We start from the raw sequence: 18,285 nt of genomic DNA, 5'->3' as shown, positions 1-18,285 counted from the left end.
ATGCGGCCTGCAAGCACCATCAAGCACACTCAAGCCAAGAGAGGGCACAAACTGGGAGGCCTGGTGTAACTCCCACCAAGGATTGGAGAGATGCTGGGGCATCCATGGGAACGTTGGTGGGTTCGAACTTCTCCAGGTCACTGGCTGGAGTGACCTGCTCAGTTCGGTCTCGAAGGGGGAGAGATGTGACAAACTGGGACTGTTCCTATGTTTGCTCTGAATACTGTGTTTGGTGCCTCAGTGTCCCTAGGCAGTTCTTAAGTATCTTGGTGGTGGGATAAGGGTGTGTGATTGCTACAGAGGAAGGGGCCAGTGCCCCTAACTGCCGCGCACTCTGTCTCCTAGCAACTGATGGCCTGGCCCCTCCTCTGCAAAGGTGCCAGCTGAAAGTGTTGGAGACAAGGGATCAGGTGACCTCCTGGCCCGGGAAAGGAGCTGAGCAGAGGAGGGGCTGGAGGAGGTTAGTCTAGAGCTACCTGGGATAAGGAGTGAAGTGCAGACCTAGGGGTCTGGCTCTCTGCCCCCCAGAATGGACCCGGCCAAGGGGTCTGGTTCGCTGTATCTACAAGCTCTGTTTTAGACCTGTTCCTGTCATCGATAAACCTCGTTTTGCTGGCTGAGAGTCACCGTCTGACTGCAAAGTGGGGGTGCAGAACCCTGTGGCTTCCCCAGGACCCCGCCTGGGTGGCTCGCTGTGGGAAGCCCACGGAGGGGCAGAGGGATGCTGAATGCTCCAAGGGAGAGACCCAGGAGGTGAAGACGTGTGAGCTTCTTGCCCTGAACAAGTCTGCTCCAAGGGAGAGGAGGCTCCCCAAAGTCCTGACTGGCTTAGTGGGGAGCAGTTCCAGAGCATCGCCCGGTGACTCCGTGACACCATCCCCTTTCAAAAGTTTGTCTTCCTGCTTCTTCCCTCACATTCCACTGATGATAATATGGCTGACATAGTCAGTTACACTTTCACTAGCCTCATAATCAGTTGTGCGTGTCCTTTTTTATCCACTGTTTATTTTAAGTCATCTTTGTATTCAAACACAAGAGCAACGTGCTGGAACTAGACTAAGGAGAGCGTTACATTTCTGTGCTGCAGTGGGGCTAGCGTACCTAGCGAGAACATGATATACAGCACAATCAGTCCTCTTGTTTGGCAATTTGGGGCCAAAGAGACATGTAAAATTGTAAGAGAGACAATGAGAGCTCTGTGAAGCTCGAAAGCTTGTCTCTTCCCCCAACAGAAGTTGGTTCAATAAAAGATACCGCCTTGGATACTTTGTCTCTCATATCTTGGGATCAACACTGCAAATGTATTATACTTAGATAGCATCAGACATGCCGTAGAAATATTAATTACTTAATTAAGATTATCCCTATTTTTATAGCTGGGGAAAATGAAGTACAGAGAAGTTGACTTGTGTAAAAACCAAACAGAGCTGAGAAAGGAGCCCGGATCTGGTAACTGTGCCAGCCTTTTGATCATTCTTACGCTGTCTCTGTGTTGTTTGCGGCCTGTGGAATATTTGTTAGCAGTTGTATAGTGTGTCAAGCTTCCACAGATTTATGGGAGCATCTAAATGTTCTGTATTTTTGCGGGCAACCTTCCTATGGTCTGGTCTATACTTAAAAGTTTTGCTGGCATAGCTCTGTTGGTTAGTAGTGTGGAAGAGTTAGGCTGGCAGGAGACGTAAAGTAGTTACACTGGGGGAAAACTTCCTTTTGCCAGTACAGTATAGCTTATTTCTTTTGGGGAGCTGGTATACGCTTTAAGCTATAGTGGCAAACCCTGTCTACTGTGAAGACAAGGTCTCAGTGTCCCGTTGTGGCACAAATTATTCTGTCTCTGTTCACCCTTAGGAGTCAAAATCAGAATGGAGGTGCTTGGGCTTAACTGCTGGTGGTAAGTAGTCTCTGTCTGCAGTTCATTAAACAGCAGCTGTATGGTAAGGGCTTTGTCTGCCTTTTGTTTGCACTGTGGCATCAGATTTTGTTGTGTTAACTTTCCCGTGACAACTAGGTTCCACATGTTACTGAGCTGTGAAGCTTGTGTGGGGAGGTTCAACCACAGGCAGTTGGACAGCGATCGCCTGCGGGCAGCTCTGCGATAAGGGTGTCATGTGAACTGATGTGCTAAGTGGGGAAACCATCCACTGGGAAACCCAGCTATAGGACCAAGGCATTGCCTCTCCAGCAACTTGGCTCAGAATTCTCACCTGGTTGGGCAAGTCCACTGAATCTGATGTCTTCAGCGTTGCTCTAGCACAGGGGGGCCAGGATTTGGCTTCTAGTCTTTGTGATTGCAAAAACCAACATTTGCACACACAGTCAGAGAATTGCAAGCATCAGTGAGCCATCAGGCTGGTGCGTACAAATGCTCTGCATGTATAACTGTGGTTTTGAGGCTGCACCTTTTGCGCCTGCCTTTGCACATTTAACCTAGAGCGTATAAGGTGAAAAAGGTAAAGGATCCAATTCTGAAGCTTTTGCCCACATAAGTAACCCTGCTGAAGTCAGCAAGGATGTTGAGGGGAGTAAGGAGCACAGGATCAGGCCCCAAGGCTTGGGTTGTAGGGAGCGGATGGGTATGAAAGTGATGTACCGGGAGGAAGAGATGCTGGCATCATTTAGGCTGTAATGATGAATCAAGCAGAAGCATAAACTGTATTGTGCCAGTTGCCACTCACTTGACTTCATAATGCACATTTTACAGCTGCATGTAAATAGAACTCAACTGGATGGTGTTTGAGGAGCTGTATGGTTAAATCCTTAGGTGCCTCCCGTGTGTGTGTCTCCTCTGTTGTATTCTAGAGCACCTGTTATTAATAACAGCTAATGATATATTGCGTTTACACAGCATCTGTCATCGGAAGAATCCCAAAGCACTTTACATACCATATATAGTACACAGCATTTCTCAAATGCGGCCACCAGGGGACTTTTCTTGCAGTCACAGCCTCCTAGCCTGTGATTGTGGGGGTGAGGGTAAAGTAGCCCTCCCTGCCCCTCCGTGTTGCTCCTGGACGCACCACTTGGTGTTGGTTACTAGGGTCACCAGCAGGGATTGGGCCCTGCCCCCCCTCTGGAGTCACTTGGGGCACAATGCTGTAGGAGCAGGCAGCCAGAGAATTCCCCACTTTCTCTGGGGTAAGTGGGTTCAGACTTTGGGCTTCAGTCCTGGAGTGGTGGGGTGGCAGGCTTTGGACACGGGGCTTCAGGCTCCAGCCCCGTGCTCTGGCTGCATGGTGGCAGGCCCCAGGCTCCGGCCACACGGCTTCCGGCTCCGTCCCTGGGTCCCATCCTCCAGCTGCAAGGCTTCGGGCTCCAGCCCTCGCTGCATCCCCCAGCCCTCCACCCCATCTCCCCTGACCCCCACTGCCTCCCCCGACCCTCCCTCCAGGGCTGAGTATGTCTGCTGTGAAAAGTGAGATTTGTGTGTTTGTTAATATCACTTTTCACAACAGACTTACTAGCTAGCGATAAATAAATGACAATGATTTGAGCATGGGTATGTGCATATTTATTTGGTTTCCTAAAGCTAATTAAGTATTTTCGGATAAAAAGTGAGAGCGGCCACCAGCTGGTGGTGAGAGAACGAGCAGTGACCCATCTTACCAGCATGGCCACTATCTGCGGGTTTGCTCCCCTGAAGAGAAGGTGTTTGAGTCTTATTTCGATTCCCTGAGAGCTCTGAGCCACAGAAGGCATCTCCTTGGGGTGGAGCTGGGCTTGGCATACCTTTCACCACATAGCCTGGTAATTGCTGAGCTGAGCCCATTGTCTGGTTTTCCCTTGGAGCTTCCTACAACGCACACGTGGCCCAGTGAAGTTCTGTTGTTGCAAAAGCTGAATCCGTCCTTTTTTGGCTCAACATTCAAGCAAAAGATCCAGTGTGATGAGTCAGGTTGGCCCCGCGACTCCCTGTCACAGCCCACCGGTAGTGGAAAGAGCACAGATGCTGCTCTGCGGGCCACAGACAAACTAGTGAGAGAACACAGAGCAGCCAGCAAGTATTGAGGAGTAGCTCTCCTGAGAGTGGGTCCAGGGTTGTACTGCTGGTACACAAGGAGTGGAACTGCAATGGAGCTGCTGTGGCCAGCAGAAGAAAGGTCACAGAGCTCAGGTTGGGAGCAGGAAGGCTGATTGGCAATCCTTGAGTAGCTTCTCGGCTAGGTTCATACCTGGAGCCCAGGCATACTCTGCCCTTCCCAATGATTTAAAGAGTATGATAGGTAACACGCAGCAATGGCTGCAGCTTTTGAAAGGGGATCCTGAGACAAAAAGGTTTTCAAAGTACCCCTTGGCCTGGCCCTCTCTGAGTATCTCAGCCTCAGCAGGAGAGTGTCCCGTTGTGACCTTATTGACAGAATCTGCTTCTTGTCCTATCCTCAGAGGTTAAGAACAATTATTCCCCCCCTCCTTCTTGTACCCAGCAAACCATAACCTTGTCTTAGACACATTTAGGACATGCCCTTGTCAGGTCCTCAGGGCTGAGGGATGAGTAACAGCCTCGCTGGAATTTCCCCTCCCTGGGCTGTGTTTTCCTAGCTGTCAGGTGAACAGATCCATTGTCATGCCTGTCTCCAGGCTAATGCAGGGAGCTGTCAGCTCGCCTGTCTGGCTGCACAGGTGGGGCAGGCAGAGGTCAGAATTCATTTTAAGAGATGATTATTTTTCTTACAGGACAGGAAGTGACATATTACTGGGATCGGGGGCCAATCCCATTTGTCTGGAGCAGGTAAAGCTTAAATCATCAGAAAGTCAAGATATGTGCGCTGCCCCCCGCTCCCCTCGCAGCAGGTGCTACCCTCAGCCACTTAACCATGCCATGCTCCCCACTGCAGCTGGCCTAGTCATCCACAACTCTGCCTCTTTGGCACCTAAAAACAGGCTGCTCACATCTTTAGTAGCACAAGCACTAGCGAGACATATGGGATCACATTCTTGGCCCCAACATGACTAGTCTGCATTGCTAAGGTGGCTTGCCTGGCTAGTGCTGGAATCCCCCGGTGGCACAGAGCTAGCAGGGCAGGGCAGTGGCCAAAGAACGTTACGCCAGCTCTGTGCCACAAAGAGATCACCGTACACTGGGGTAAACCTCTCAGCTGGTTCGAAGGCCAGATCCTGCTGGAAGTCTGACATGCAAGTCACAGCTGTGTGAGCTGAAGCCAGCCACACCTTGTTCTCTTACCAGTGTTGGTTATACAGCAGGGGGACCCCAACGCCCCCCCAGTCCTGGATTCCCCCCCAGAAATGTGTGTCCTGTACTGCCCAGCCCTCTCCTGTACAATACAAATTCATCTAAAGTCTCTGCTTCTTTCATGGAAATAATATCTGCATCTTGCAACCCAAATGGAGTTTCCCCAGACACTTCAATTTAAACACACTGGATTAGGTAAAACAATAAATCAAGTTTATTAACTACAAAGAGATTTTAAGTGAGTACAAGTAATGAGGCATAAAAGTCAGAAATGGTACAGGAAGAATGAAGATGAACTACAACTAGCGCCTAAGTTAAACTTAAATTCAAAGCAAAGTTTTTCTCACAACATACTCTGAACAGTCTTCCCCAACTTCTTAGCTCAGGACCCCTTCTTCTGTTTAATGGCTGCTTCTCTTGTCTCTTCTCATGCAATGAATTGATGGGCAGACAGAGAGAAGGGAGTGCCTGGGGGTATTTGTCTCACTTTTTATAGAGTCCTCATTCCCCACCCCCCCCCGGAAAACATTTCCAGCTGAAATTCGGGAGACAGAGAGTCTCCTGCCACTCTTCCTCACTTGTAGGACCTTCTTTTGTTTCTCTTCCTGCTTGATGACACATTTTGCTGCTTAAATGCAAATTAAGCAGAGCCCACCATGGGCGGCTGGTGTCATAGGCTGTGGGAGGCTGTGCCTCCCTCAAATAACCAGGTGTGGCCCAGCACTCACTCCCCGTGTGGTGACCCTGGCTCGGCCTGGGGCCACACAACTCACCCTCCCGAAGCTCTGGGGCTGGGGGGCTGGGGCCGCGTAGCCGACCCTCCCAGAGCGCTGGTGGTGGGGCTAGTCTGAGGCAGGGGCTGAAGGCCGCGGTGGGTGGCCTCTGGGCTCTGGTAGGGGAGGTTGGGGCCTGAGGCTGAAGGGGCAGGGCTGGGGGCTAGCCTCCCCCAGCCAGCGGGTCACACGCCGTCCATGGAGCCAGCGTTCCTTTGGTTGAGCCAGACCTGTTTGCCACACTCAACTTGGAATGTGTGTTAAGAGCACCTGACAGTGGAATCCTATCGCTTCACATATTTTATCAGGACAAAGTTGGCCGATTGGAATGATGAGTTTTCAGTGGATACCTTACAAGGCATACTCTGTTCAAAGATTACTACAACCGGATAGGGTGTGGACACGGGTACCTGCCCCCTTCTCCATGGGAGTCACATAGGAGGGCTGCCCCCCAGCCATCCAGCCAGAAAGTGACTCTCTGAGGGGAGTGGGCAGCTCACGTCCCTGGTGGTGGCAGGACCTGGCAGGCTCCATCCCCAGTGTGGCGAGAGTGGACCAGGCCTTCTCGCCCCCTCCCTCCAAGCCTCTTGCTTCCACAAGCTCTAGGGGTTTAAATTACATAGGGCTGTGGCCAGCTGTGTGTTTGGGCCAGGGCAGGGCAGCAGCCAGGAGTGTGCACAAGGAGTCCCCAGCAGCCATCGGGGTGGGAGGGGTCTCCTCACAGTTTGAAAACTGATGGCTTAGAAGAGAAATGTTCTTCCTTTGTTGTTAACGCTCTTTGACATCAGCGAAGTTTTCCAACCTAATATATTCTTCACTTGTTGTTTGTTTCATGCTTGGCTCATAGCTTGAATGGTGCCACTAAATGAATCAGTTTCACTTTTGGGTCGCACAATGGGGCATCTGTGTTGCCAGCATTTCAGAACAATGTATAGAACCAAAGGAAAAATCCCCTAGCTTCCACCAGAATTTAGGCGGGGTGGTGGTTAAATCCTGGACTCATTTCGATAGCTGTTAGGTTCTATAGACCGAGAGTGGCCAAACTTACTCACCCTCCAAGCCACATACAATAATCTTCAGAAGTTTGAGAGCTGCAAGACACTCCCAGTGTTCCCCGAGCTGCCCTTGCAAAAGCCCCTAGGTCCCATCAGCCTGCCACAGGGCAGAAGCCCCAAACTCCCTCCCCCACTCTGGTCGGTGGAGAATGGAGGGGGGCCTCCGTAAGCTGCATTTTAACTGTATAAGAGCTGCATGCAAGCCACGGTTTGGCCACCACCACTGTAGATGCTTGTTTTTCCCAAGTCTAAATTTGGGACCTACTTTGACCTGATGGTGTCCCCTGAACTAGTTGTTAGGGGGCTTATTCCTTCACTCTCACACTTCCCTTGTCCTTCTCACGTGAACAGAGAGCAACAATACCCGAAGTTCAAAGGCGCAAACAATTCGATGTTTATTGGGGTGAACTTCCAGCAAGCATGATTCCAGTTTCCTTCCTTAGTGTCCCCCTTCCCAGCTCTGACACCACAGAGCCTTGTCTGTGTCCCTGTTTCTGTTCCCATCCCCTGTTCCCATTTCCCTCTTTAGCAAAACATGATCCCAATTCCCCCATCCTCAGTTCCTATTCCCATTTCCCTCCCCTCTTACTTCCTGATTGACTGCAGACTATATAGCAGGGATAGGCAACCTATGGCACGGGTGCCGAAGGCGGCACGTGAGCTGATTTTCAGTGGCACTGACACTGCCTGGGCCTTGGCCTCTGGTCCGGGGGGGCTCTGGATTTTTTATAATTTTAAATGAAGCTTCTTAAACATTTTAAAAACCTTATTTACTTTACATACAACAATAGTTTAGTTATATATTATAGACCTCTAGAAAGAGACCTTCTAAGAATGTTAAAATGTATTACTGGCACATGAAACCTTAAATTTGAGCGACTAAATGAAAACTCGGCACAGCACTTCTGAAAGGTTGCCGACCCCTGCTGTATAGTAAAACTTGAATTCTGCTTAGTTATACCTTAACCAATTATTTTACTGAAATTTAACTAACCAATCCTAACATATTGTAACATGGTTATTTAACCAATTATACCCCACCACCTTAATTGGTTTACACCCAACAAAATTAATTATACAGCAGACAGAAACAATTACCGAACCAGACAGAGACCATGTAAATAAACATACAAAACAATACAGAAGTGAAGATTTCACAACTACATCTATACAGACATAAGGGTTTTCCAGCTGTGTCTATTGATAAGTGAGTTCTTGACAGACAGGATGCTATCTTCTAGGCTCTTCTCTTTCTCTGGAGGTGATAGAAATATCAGGGCAGGATTGTATTCCTAATAGCCCAATAGCACCTTATTTCAATGTGGCTAGTTTGGAATGTGAGGATGTGACTGTACACTTCCCAGGTTATGGCTGCCTAAATACATCATAGCTGAAGGCCTTAGCCTGTCACAGTAAGAGAAGGCCATTACAGAGACAGACAGTGATTCTTGATTCTTTCTTTTTTATCTCTATATCTAGCTAAGTGATAAGAATTCACCTAAATTCTTAAAGTATAGGCCTTTGCAGACAAGCCTGAATATCTATATCCTAACACTAGTCATGCAAGAGACTCTTTGGAAACTCTCTGGGATGTCTTGGGAAGTTCCAAAACTTGTGCTTTCCTCTTTGTAGGGGGGCGATGGGAGTAAAACTAGCCTTGTGACGCCTGACAGCAGCAGCTTGAGAGAGGAAATGAGTGCAATAGGATCTGTTCCAAAGCACACTGTGCATGGAAATATGACTCACCGCGCTCCAGAGTCCAGTGCACATTCACAATGCGCCTTCGAATGGATTCTGTTACCTCCCACCCCTGCCACCTGCCCTGATGCAAGTCTCAACCCCAGTGGGTCTATTTGTGAGGCCCAAGAGGGACAGGATATAAAATGTTTTGGGGATGCCAAACTGAGACAGGTAGGGATAGAGGGGTGGCTCAGGGTTGATGCTGTAAGGCTGGAAGATTTGATAGTGCTGCCTATAAAAGTTCAGTGGTAGGGTGCAAACTGGTGTGGGATGGCAGTGACAAATGATACAAATCGTTTGGAAACCAAGCTCGTTAATAATTAGACTCCTCACTGCAGGGGGTGATTTGAGTCCGTGACAGCACCTGCTCTTTTCTGTGCCCTCATCCCCTTTGCAAGTGAGACGTTTGGATTCCGAAAGGGAATTGCTTCCTATTATCCTTCAGCATTAATTAAAGGGCAGCCCTGGGAAAGAAATCTGTTTATCTATCTGCTCCTTTTCCTTTGTTATCTGGCACCTCATCGTCGCTCCAGAGCTTGCATGGATTGTGGCGTGTGTTGTTTTAAAGAGACTTTAGAAACAGAAATTTTCATGTTTGTTAGGGGTGGAAAAATGGCCCTGCTGTTAAACTGTAGATGATTGAAACTGAGGAGAAAATGAAAACCCTGGGCCTAAATGGAGATTTCCTCCTATTGATGCAGTTTGTTTACCTGTTTCACTTTCTAACCTATTGTTAGACTCAGTTTCACTTTCTCTTTCTGCTCAGTTTCACTTCCGGGTTCCCATGCAGGTTGTGGACCCTGCAGTGTTTGCAAATCAAACACAGTGAGGCAGGGGAGGTTAAATCCACAAATTTATTTGCATCCCTTGAATTTTTATATCTCAAAAAAATCAGGAAAATGTTTCTAGGAATATTAGTTTGTAAAGTTAGTTTTTGCAGAACAAAATTTGGGCTGGAAATACTCAGCGCTGCCCCCGTATGGCTGTGGTGGAAGCCGATTCAGCTTGTGGCGTGGTTGTATTGCAGACAGTCATGCAGTAACATGAAGTTCTTGATCCAGCTGCTGTACAGTCGTGAGCTAGGTAATTTCCCAACACCAGTGAGGGAGGTCAACACCATCTCCTTTGTAATGGGTGGAGAAGCAGAGACATACGGACGGACGTTAAGGGAGCTGTGCAGCAAGTCACTGTGGCTGAATTGGGATATGAACTCGGAATCCTTTTGTTTGTAATCCCATGCGCCATCCACTAGATCCATTGCCTTCTAAGAAGTTATTGTAACCACGGATGAAGATAATAATGCATACCAGGCACTGGATCCAGTTTTGTCCTTTAGGGTGACCGTCTATCCCTTATTTTAAGTTTGGGAACCACTGAGTTAGGGTAACCCACAAGTTAGAAAAATGTCATTGCATATCTGACTGGAATGGAAATGGAATGGACTGAAATGATCATGTAGGGAAAAACAGTGTACTTAGTTTTGGTCCATTGCTTATTTTGCTTTAAATAATCGTGTGTGTTGTTTTGTTTTCTTTGCATGTGGAAATGACTAATTTAAAAATACAATACTGGACCTTCTCTGATTTAAAGCCATTAGTTATTGGTATTATTTAACCAGTGATTTTTGCCCAGCTGTTTGCATTTTCTTATTGTTTTTATTGTTATGTATGTATTAAATGGCTTCGTTTTTTAACCATATTGATTTTCTGTGAATAAATGTTGCCCCAGTGAGCTGCAGTAGATGGAGTTTAAAACCGACCTGTCTGTATATATTTTCATTCTCCTTTTGAGAATAACAGAGATAAAACACACGTTAAAGTGCGTATTGTTAAATAAATAACTCAGTACGTGTGCCCAAAAGATGGATAGGGCAGGCCTCACCCTCAATGTTGTGTTTAGCCCACTTCAGCCCCCACACTGGGAGGGAGCTGGAGCTGACCCTGCCCTAAGGTGAGTGCCCGTATCACTGAACAATCGGCTGTTCTCTGAGGGGCTGTTGCACTTTTAATTAAATATGAATTGGGGGCAAAGAAAACATGGGAATCACTCTTTTGTCCCCACTGGTCCAGATGCTCAGCCAGGCGGTGGGAGACCCCAGTTCAAACCCCTCCTCTGTAAAGGGGTTTGAACAGAGGCCTCTCCCCTCCCAGGAGAGTCAGAGGTGGGTGATCCCTGTCCAAATCCCCTCTCTGTCCCAAGAAGAAAATGGCCTCCGGAGAGCAAGAGGGGATGTCCCATCTCGGAGGACAGCCACCTGGGAGGGAGAAAATCCCCGTTCAAACCGCTTCCTAACAGGCAAGGGGGAGATTTGATCAAGGCTCAAATAATATTTAATTCAGGTGGAACAGCTTCAGTAGGCACGACTGAGGGATGCCCATGCCCAAAGAGCAGGGCACCCACCTGGCGATGGGAGAGCCCTATTCAAAGCCCTTCTCATCGGGGTACGGGGAGGGTAGCACAGAGCCTGGGTACCCCAACCACTGTGTAAATGTAACACAGGACAGAGGCCTCCCCCTCCTTCCCCCTCTCCCCAGGCTGCTTTGCAGGAACCTGACAATTGCACAATAAACAATTTCGGGGTTCCTGGCTGGGGATCGCAAGCCGAGACAGGCACCGAACTCCTTGAAAGGGATGGGGATTAGCACAACCCCTCTTGTTGGCATCTCCCAGTGGCTGGCACAGGCGGTTCCCTGCTGGCTCTCCTGGATCCCATTCTTTGGTGCCCCTCTCTCCCCATGCCTTGTTGAAGGAGCCTCAGTGTCTGATGCAGGCTTGGTGAACCCCCAGTGGGATGCTTAGATGTCTCAAGGCAGCTGAAAGTTACGGCTGGCGCCGCTGAGTATTGTCACCCCTAAGTCTCTTTGTGGACCTGTGCCACGCTGCTGAGACAAGGGATGCTCGGTCCGTATTACAGGCAAATCTCACAGTGGTTGTGAGGGAGCTGAGAATGGGCTTGCTTTGTCAACATCGCAGGTAGTGAGGTCAAGGTGGGGAATGCAGAATAGACCCCATTGATGCAGGCCACCCAAGCCCGGGGTGGGGAGTTGGGAACAAGCATGTCCTAGACACAAAGCTTTGGGACTGGGGATTGCAGTGGAGTGTGAGAGGCATTCTGGAGCTCTCCTTCCCCCTCCACCTCCTGCTGCTTGGGAGAAGAAGAGCTTTAATCTCCTTCTCCACCTACTGCTCTGGTGCTCAGCTGCTGTCTTCAGCCATTTCTTTCCCCCCATGCCACTGAAAGCGGAAGTAGAGTCTCATCCTCTGAGGGCACGAATGTTTGTCCATTCCCAGCTCCATAGCCCCTCTGTGCATGGGACTGACTCTCTTCTTTTTGCTGACACGAGGTTTGAAATAGCAGTGATCTACGCTACAGCTAGAGCAGGATCTTGGGTACCTTGATGCAACAGCTGAGTCCAAACTCAACGTTAGCATCCTGTTTACACTAAGAGCTTGCTTTGCATGAGCGAACATGCATGAATCTGCTTCCTTGTGATCTGCTGCCCTGCTATTGCAGAATGGCTGCCAGGCGCAACTTTGGCTGTTTGGGTGATGTCATGAAACTCACCAGCAAGGCTCTCTTCACAGCCAGGGACAATCTCTGTTCACATTTCACAATCCAGGGAGCATCTTTGCCATCATAGAATCATAGGACTGGGAGGGACCTTGAGAGGTTATCTAGTCCAGTCCCCTGCACTCATGGCAGGACTAAGTATTATCTAGATCATTCCTGACAGGTGTTTGTCCAACCTGCTCTTAAAAACCTCCAGTAATGGAGATTCCACAACCTCCTTAGGCAATTTATTCCAGTGTTTAACCATCCTGACAGTTAGGAAGTTTTTCCTAATGTCCAACCTAAACCGCCCTTGCTACAATTTAAGCCCATTGCTTCTTGTCCTGTCCTCAGAGGTTAATAATTTTTTTTTCTTCCTCCTCCTTGTAACAACCTTATACATAGTTGAAAACGGTTATCACGTCCCCTCTCAATCTTCTCTATTCTAGACTAAACAAATCCAGTTTTTTCAATCTTACCTCAGAGGTCATATTTTCTAGACCTTTACTCATTTTTGTTGCTCTTCTCTGGACTCTCTAATTTGTCCACATCTTTCCTGAAATGTGGCGCCCAGAACTGGACACAATACTCCAGTTAAAGTCTAATCAGCTCAGAGTAGAGCGGAAGAATTACTTCTTGTGTGTTTCTTACAACACTCCTGCTAATACACACCAGAATGATGTTCACATTTTTGTAACAGTTTTACACTGTTGACTCATATTTAGCTTGTGGTCCACTATGACCCCCAAATCCCTTTCCGCAGTGCTCCTTCCTAGGCAGTCATGCCCCACTTTGTATGTGTGCAACTGATTGTTCCTTCCTAAGTGGAGCACTTTGCATTTGTCCTTATTGAATTTCATCCTATTTACTTCAGACTATTTCTCCAGTGTGTCCAGATCATTTTGAATTTTACTCCTATCCTCCAGCGCACTGGCAGCCCCTCCCAGCTTGGTATCGTCCGCAGTGTACTCTCTATACCATTATCTAAATCATTGATGAAGATATTGAACAGAACACAACCGGACCCAGAACCAATCCCTGCAGGACCTCACTCGTTATGTCCTTCCGGCATGGCTGTGAGCCACTGATAACTACTCTCTGGGAACAGGTTTCAGAGTAGCAGCCGTGTTAGTCTGTATCTGCAAAAAAAACAGGAGTACTTGTGGCATCTTAGAGACTAACACATTTAATTAATTAATTGTGTTCCATTCTATGCATCCAAAGAAGTGAGCTGTAGCCCATGAAAGTTTATGTTGAAATAAATTTGTTAGTCTCTAATGTGCCACAAGTACTCCTGTTCTTTTCTCTGGGAACAATTTTCCAACCAGTTTTGCATCCACCTTATAGTAGCTCCAGCTACGTTGTATTTCCCTAGTTTGTTTATGAGAAGTTCATGCGAGACAATATCAAAAGCTTTACTAAAGTCAAGGTATACCACATCGCACAGGGGAACTGGACTGGTTGCGGCTGGGTGTTGGTTGGTGTTCCGTAGAGTCATGAGGACCTTGGCACGAGTTGGCTCCTGATCTGCCAGCATCACAAGGGGCATTTGGCTCCCATCAGTAGCCCTGGGGAGATGTGTGCAGCTTAGTTGGCAGGCTACCTTTGAATGAATTATCAGAAAGGAAGGAAGGCAGGGTGTGGATGTGAGAGTGGGTTCCATGCTCTGGACAAATAAGGGGGTGACCATGGAGAGCCCTGAGACTGGTTATTCCCCCTGTTTTTATGAGAGGAAAGTCCAAGTTGCATTCATGCTTTCAGACTCTGTCTCGCTAGTAATATTTAGAAGGCATTGTTCCTTGTTAAGCAGGATGTTTTGAAAACTGCAGCCAGACCCTTATCTCTTATGAGTTGACATAGTTCAGGTAAAATAACTGGATATGTACATCAGCTGAGAAGCATGTTTGAATTGCTCACATGGTGGGACTGTGAGAGATTCCCACAGACAAAATCTTTGGGGAATTCCCACACAGGGTAGGGGATTTTAGGGATGTCTGAGGTCGACTTGGGTAGCTTGGAATTTACGATTTCTGTGCTAGCGACACTATTTTTACCAGTTTTCCAGTTTCAGGTTAACAGGGTGTGTTTGAGGTCTGTTCCTCAGGAGCAGAGATCTGGGCAAAGCTTTGGCTAATACTGTAGAAAAGAGGGCAAGGGTGAATTACACAGAAAAGATGTTTAATGCATGGAAGCTTTCCGTTAGTAAACAGAACTGGCCACATGATGGCACCATTAGCCGGAGCAGCAAAGAGGATCTGCTGTTCACCCTTATGAAACAGGAGTCTATTTTTAGCGCATGAGTCTCTAGCTTCATTTCCCCAAGGAATAGAAAGGTGTCTGCTTATTTATTGAGCTTTTGTTTCTTTAAAAGAGCAGCCGCAGCGCAGGGACTATTCCATGTATGAAATGTAATTTTAATTCATGGGATACATTGTGTGTGTGTATGTCCGCCAGTCCATCCCCCCCTCTGCCCCCCACAACGGGGACTGTATGCTGGGGATCAGAGAGGGGGCTTAGCAGAACGTGGGCTGCCTGGAGAGCATCCTGGTGAGTGGAGGTTTCTGGCACTGAAGAGGGCAGTTTTGTGGGGAGTGCTGTACTTCCAGTCCCACAGGGTTTTTGCCACAATCTCATTGCTAGTCTACATGGAAAACCCCGCATCTAGGGGCCCTCCCAATTCACCAGCCACCTGGAGAATGGAGAAAGGTGCTGCATGCATGCACTGGGCTCTCAGTGAAGTCATGGAAATATGCCAATTTATGCCAGCTGAGATTCTGGCCCGGTGTGAAGTAAGCAGTGAGCGTAGTCCTTTTGAACCGGCTGAAATGCTTCAAGTCTTTGGGTTTAATGGTTTTGAGTGCTCTGGGAGGGTCTGATGCCGCTTTGAGTTGGTGTGTCCTGGTCTGTGGGGAGCTTGCTTCTGATGATGAGCTCAGAGAGGTTGGGGGGTTGTTTGAAGGCTAGAAGTGGGGATTCAGGAAAGATTTCTTTCAGGATGGGGTTCCTATCGAGTATGGGTCATAACTGTTTGATGATACCCCAAATGGGTTTCAGTGTGGTGTGGTAGGTGAGTGTGATGGGTTCAGTCACAGACAGCCCCTTGGGACTGTCACCTGACGTGCTGAAATTACCTCTGAGCCCATTTTCCCTGGCAGCTCGGGACTCCAGAACCCTGCCTTGTTGAGCCAGACACGCCAGCCTGCTGCAACACAGACCCAGGTCTGGTCCACGCCCCCAAAGCTGCAGATTTTAACCAAAAACTGCTCAGCAGGTCACTCATCTCCAGCACCCAGATACCCAGCTCCCAATAGGGTCCAAACCCCAAATAAACCCATTTTACTCATCCATTGTCTGCCCTCTATAACACTGATAAAGAGATATGCACAGCTGTTTGCCTCCCCCCCCCAGTATTAATCACTTTCTCTGGGTTCATTGATAAACAAAAGTGATTTTATGAAGTATAAAAAGTAGGATTTAAGTGGTTTCAAATAATAAGAGACAGAACAAAGTCAGTCATCAAGCAAAATAAAATAAAACACACAAGTCTAAGCCGAATACATTAAGAAACTGATTACAGGTAATATCATCTCCACAGATGTTTCAATAAGTTTCTTTCACAGACTAGACTCCACCCTAGTCTGGGCCCAATCCTTTCCTCTGGTACAGTCCTTGTTAGTCGCAGCCAACATCTTAGGAGAAAAGCAAGGGCTGTCTCATGACTGGCCCCACTCTTGTCCTGCTCCACTCCCTTTTATCTCTTTGGCATAAGGCGGGAATCCTTTGTCTCTCTGGCTCCTCACCCCACCTTCTAAATGGAAAAGCATCAGTTTTAAGATAGATTCCAGTATCAGGTGACATGGTCACTTATTCTTCATTACCCACAGGCTGAGCTATGCGTACAAAGGAAGGCTTGCAAGTAAACAGAGCCGTTTACAACCAACTGTCCTTGAAAGTAAACAGAGCCATCAAGATCCTAAACCACCATTAATGGCCCACACTTTGCATAATTAGAATAGGACCTCAGAGCTATGCTTCATATTTCTAGTTTCAGATACAAGAATGATACATTCATACAAATAGGATGACCACACTCAGTAGATTATAAGCTTTGTAATGATACCTTACAAGAGACCTTTTGGCATAAAGCATATTCCAGTTACATCATATTCACATTTATAAACATATTTCCATAAAACATATGGAGTGCAACATCACAGTGACAACTCGGGGCGTGCGGTCAGAGGGGGGTTTATTTCTGTATTGAAGCAAGTTCTCTTGGGGTGTTTGGGTAGCCTGTTCCATGATGGGATCTACTTCTCTGGTAGAGCATCCTTGTTTGGTGAAGGCGATTTTGAGTGTGTTCAGGTGTATATCCAGGACTTTTTCCTCAGAGCATATTCTGTGGTATCTGAGTGTCTGGCTATAGAGAACAGGTTTTTGTGTGTGTTTGGGGTGGTTACTGGATCTATGAAGGTAGGACCAGCCTGGGAGTTTAAATTCATAACTTTGCAAGCCACTAAAAATCATGGACTGAACAGAGACACTGGATTTATGGTTTATCACAACACTCTGTAACCCACTAACCCCTTCTTCTATCCTATGACTGCAGGGGTATTAACGGGCCACTCTACCTTGAATAAAGCAGCAAAGAGTCCTGTGGCACCTTACAGACTGACAGACATATTGGAGCATGAGCTTTCGTGGGTGCATTCAGGGTAGATGAAGCGAGGAGAGCTATATAGCCTTTTCTTGTCATGTCCCTACCTTGAATGGTGCCTTACCATATGTGCTAACTACTTATGCCAAACAGTCTGTTCCACCTTTAGCTGTGACACTCAGAGTACCTTTCCCAGACCTGAGGAGGAGGAGTTCTGTGTGACTCAGAAGCCTGTCTCTCTCAACAGCTTGAGTGCTTCAAGAAAAGATACCACCTCACCCGATTGTTTCTCTAAGGATTTGAAGGGTCGTAGAGTTGAAGGCCTTGTTTACACTGAGGATTTGCCTCGATTCCAGCCACTGGTGTAGCTGCAGAGATGCAATCCCTTAGCTCTGGAAAACTATGATTTGCACTGGTGCAGCTTACCTCTGCTTGAAACTGGGAGAAGCTGCACCGCTGAGATCTGCTGCTTTGCTTGTCTGCTCTAAGGCTTTCCATTAGAGCAGCTGCAGCAGTTGCTGGCCACTGACCTCAGCATAGACAAGGAATTGAGCTTCTCCCCTCCAGCTCTGAGGTGACCACTTTGATGGACATTGGCTGGGCAGCATGTGTGGGAATCTTACACTGCTGTTGCTTACGGTGTCCTCATTTTGTGGAAAAACAGAGGATCTCAGTATTTAGTTCTGTCTGTCTGGCACCTTTCATCAGCACAAAATTCATTATAATTAATTAAAGGCAGTAACTCTGCAGAGAAGCTGCAATTACGCTGCACATATGTGATGTTTTCTGGCATTTTCGGCTAAGTGAAATAATTTCCTTTTGAGAAAAAGGATTCTACTTTTAGAAAACCCAGAAGAGGGACTTGCACAATACTTAGAAGGGAGACTGAGCTCAGCTATCGCCCATTTCCTGCCTCTTTCTCAGATTGAGGCTTTGCAACTGTGCGGTATGAAAGAAGAAAATTCTATTTCTGTGGGATCTTTCGCAGAATTTCTCTTCTCCTTTTCCCTCGAAAAGTCGATTGGTTTAAATACAATAGAAATGGAGGGTAGGGAATGGGAGTTTCGCAGATTGAGGAATTTGACTGATTTTAAGGGTCATTTAGTGGTTTAAGTGCGAATACACAGAACAGAACATGTACAAACAAGCAAGTATCCTAAGAAGTAAATGACATGAACTTCTTTCTATATTAGTACAGAAGGGACATGTGCTATCTTGCTAATTTGATACACCTGGAGTACAAGTCAGCATTCGTCTCCTATGAAATCAAATCCAACAGGAGATTATTTTCCTGGTGGAAGATATTGGATCCATCAAACCCT

This window comes from Chelonoidis abingdonii, chromosome 19, assembly GCF_003597395.2.
Source record: "Chelonoidis abingdonii isolate Lonesome George chromosome 19, CheloAbing_2.0, whole genome shotgun sequence".
In the NCBI taxonomy this organism is placed as follows: domain Eukaryota; kingdom Metazoa; phylum Chordata; order Testudines; family Testudinidae; genus Chelonoidis; species Chelonoidis abingdonii.
The sequence above is the reverse complement of the archived record's forward strand: the minus strand, read 5'-3'. Positions refer to the sequence as shown.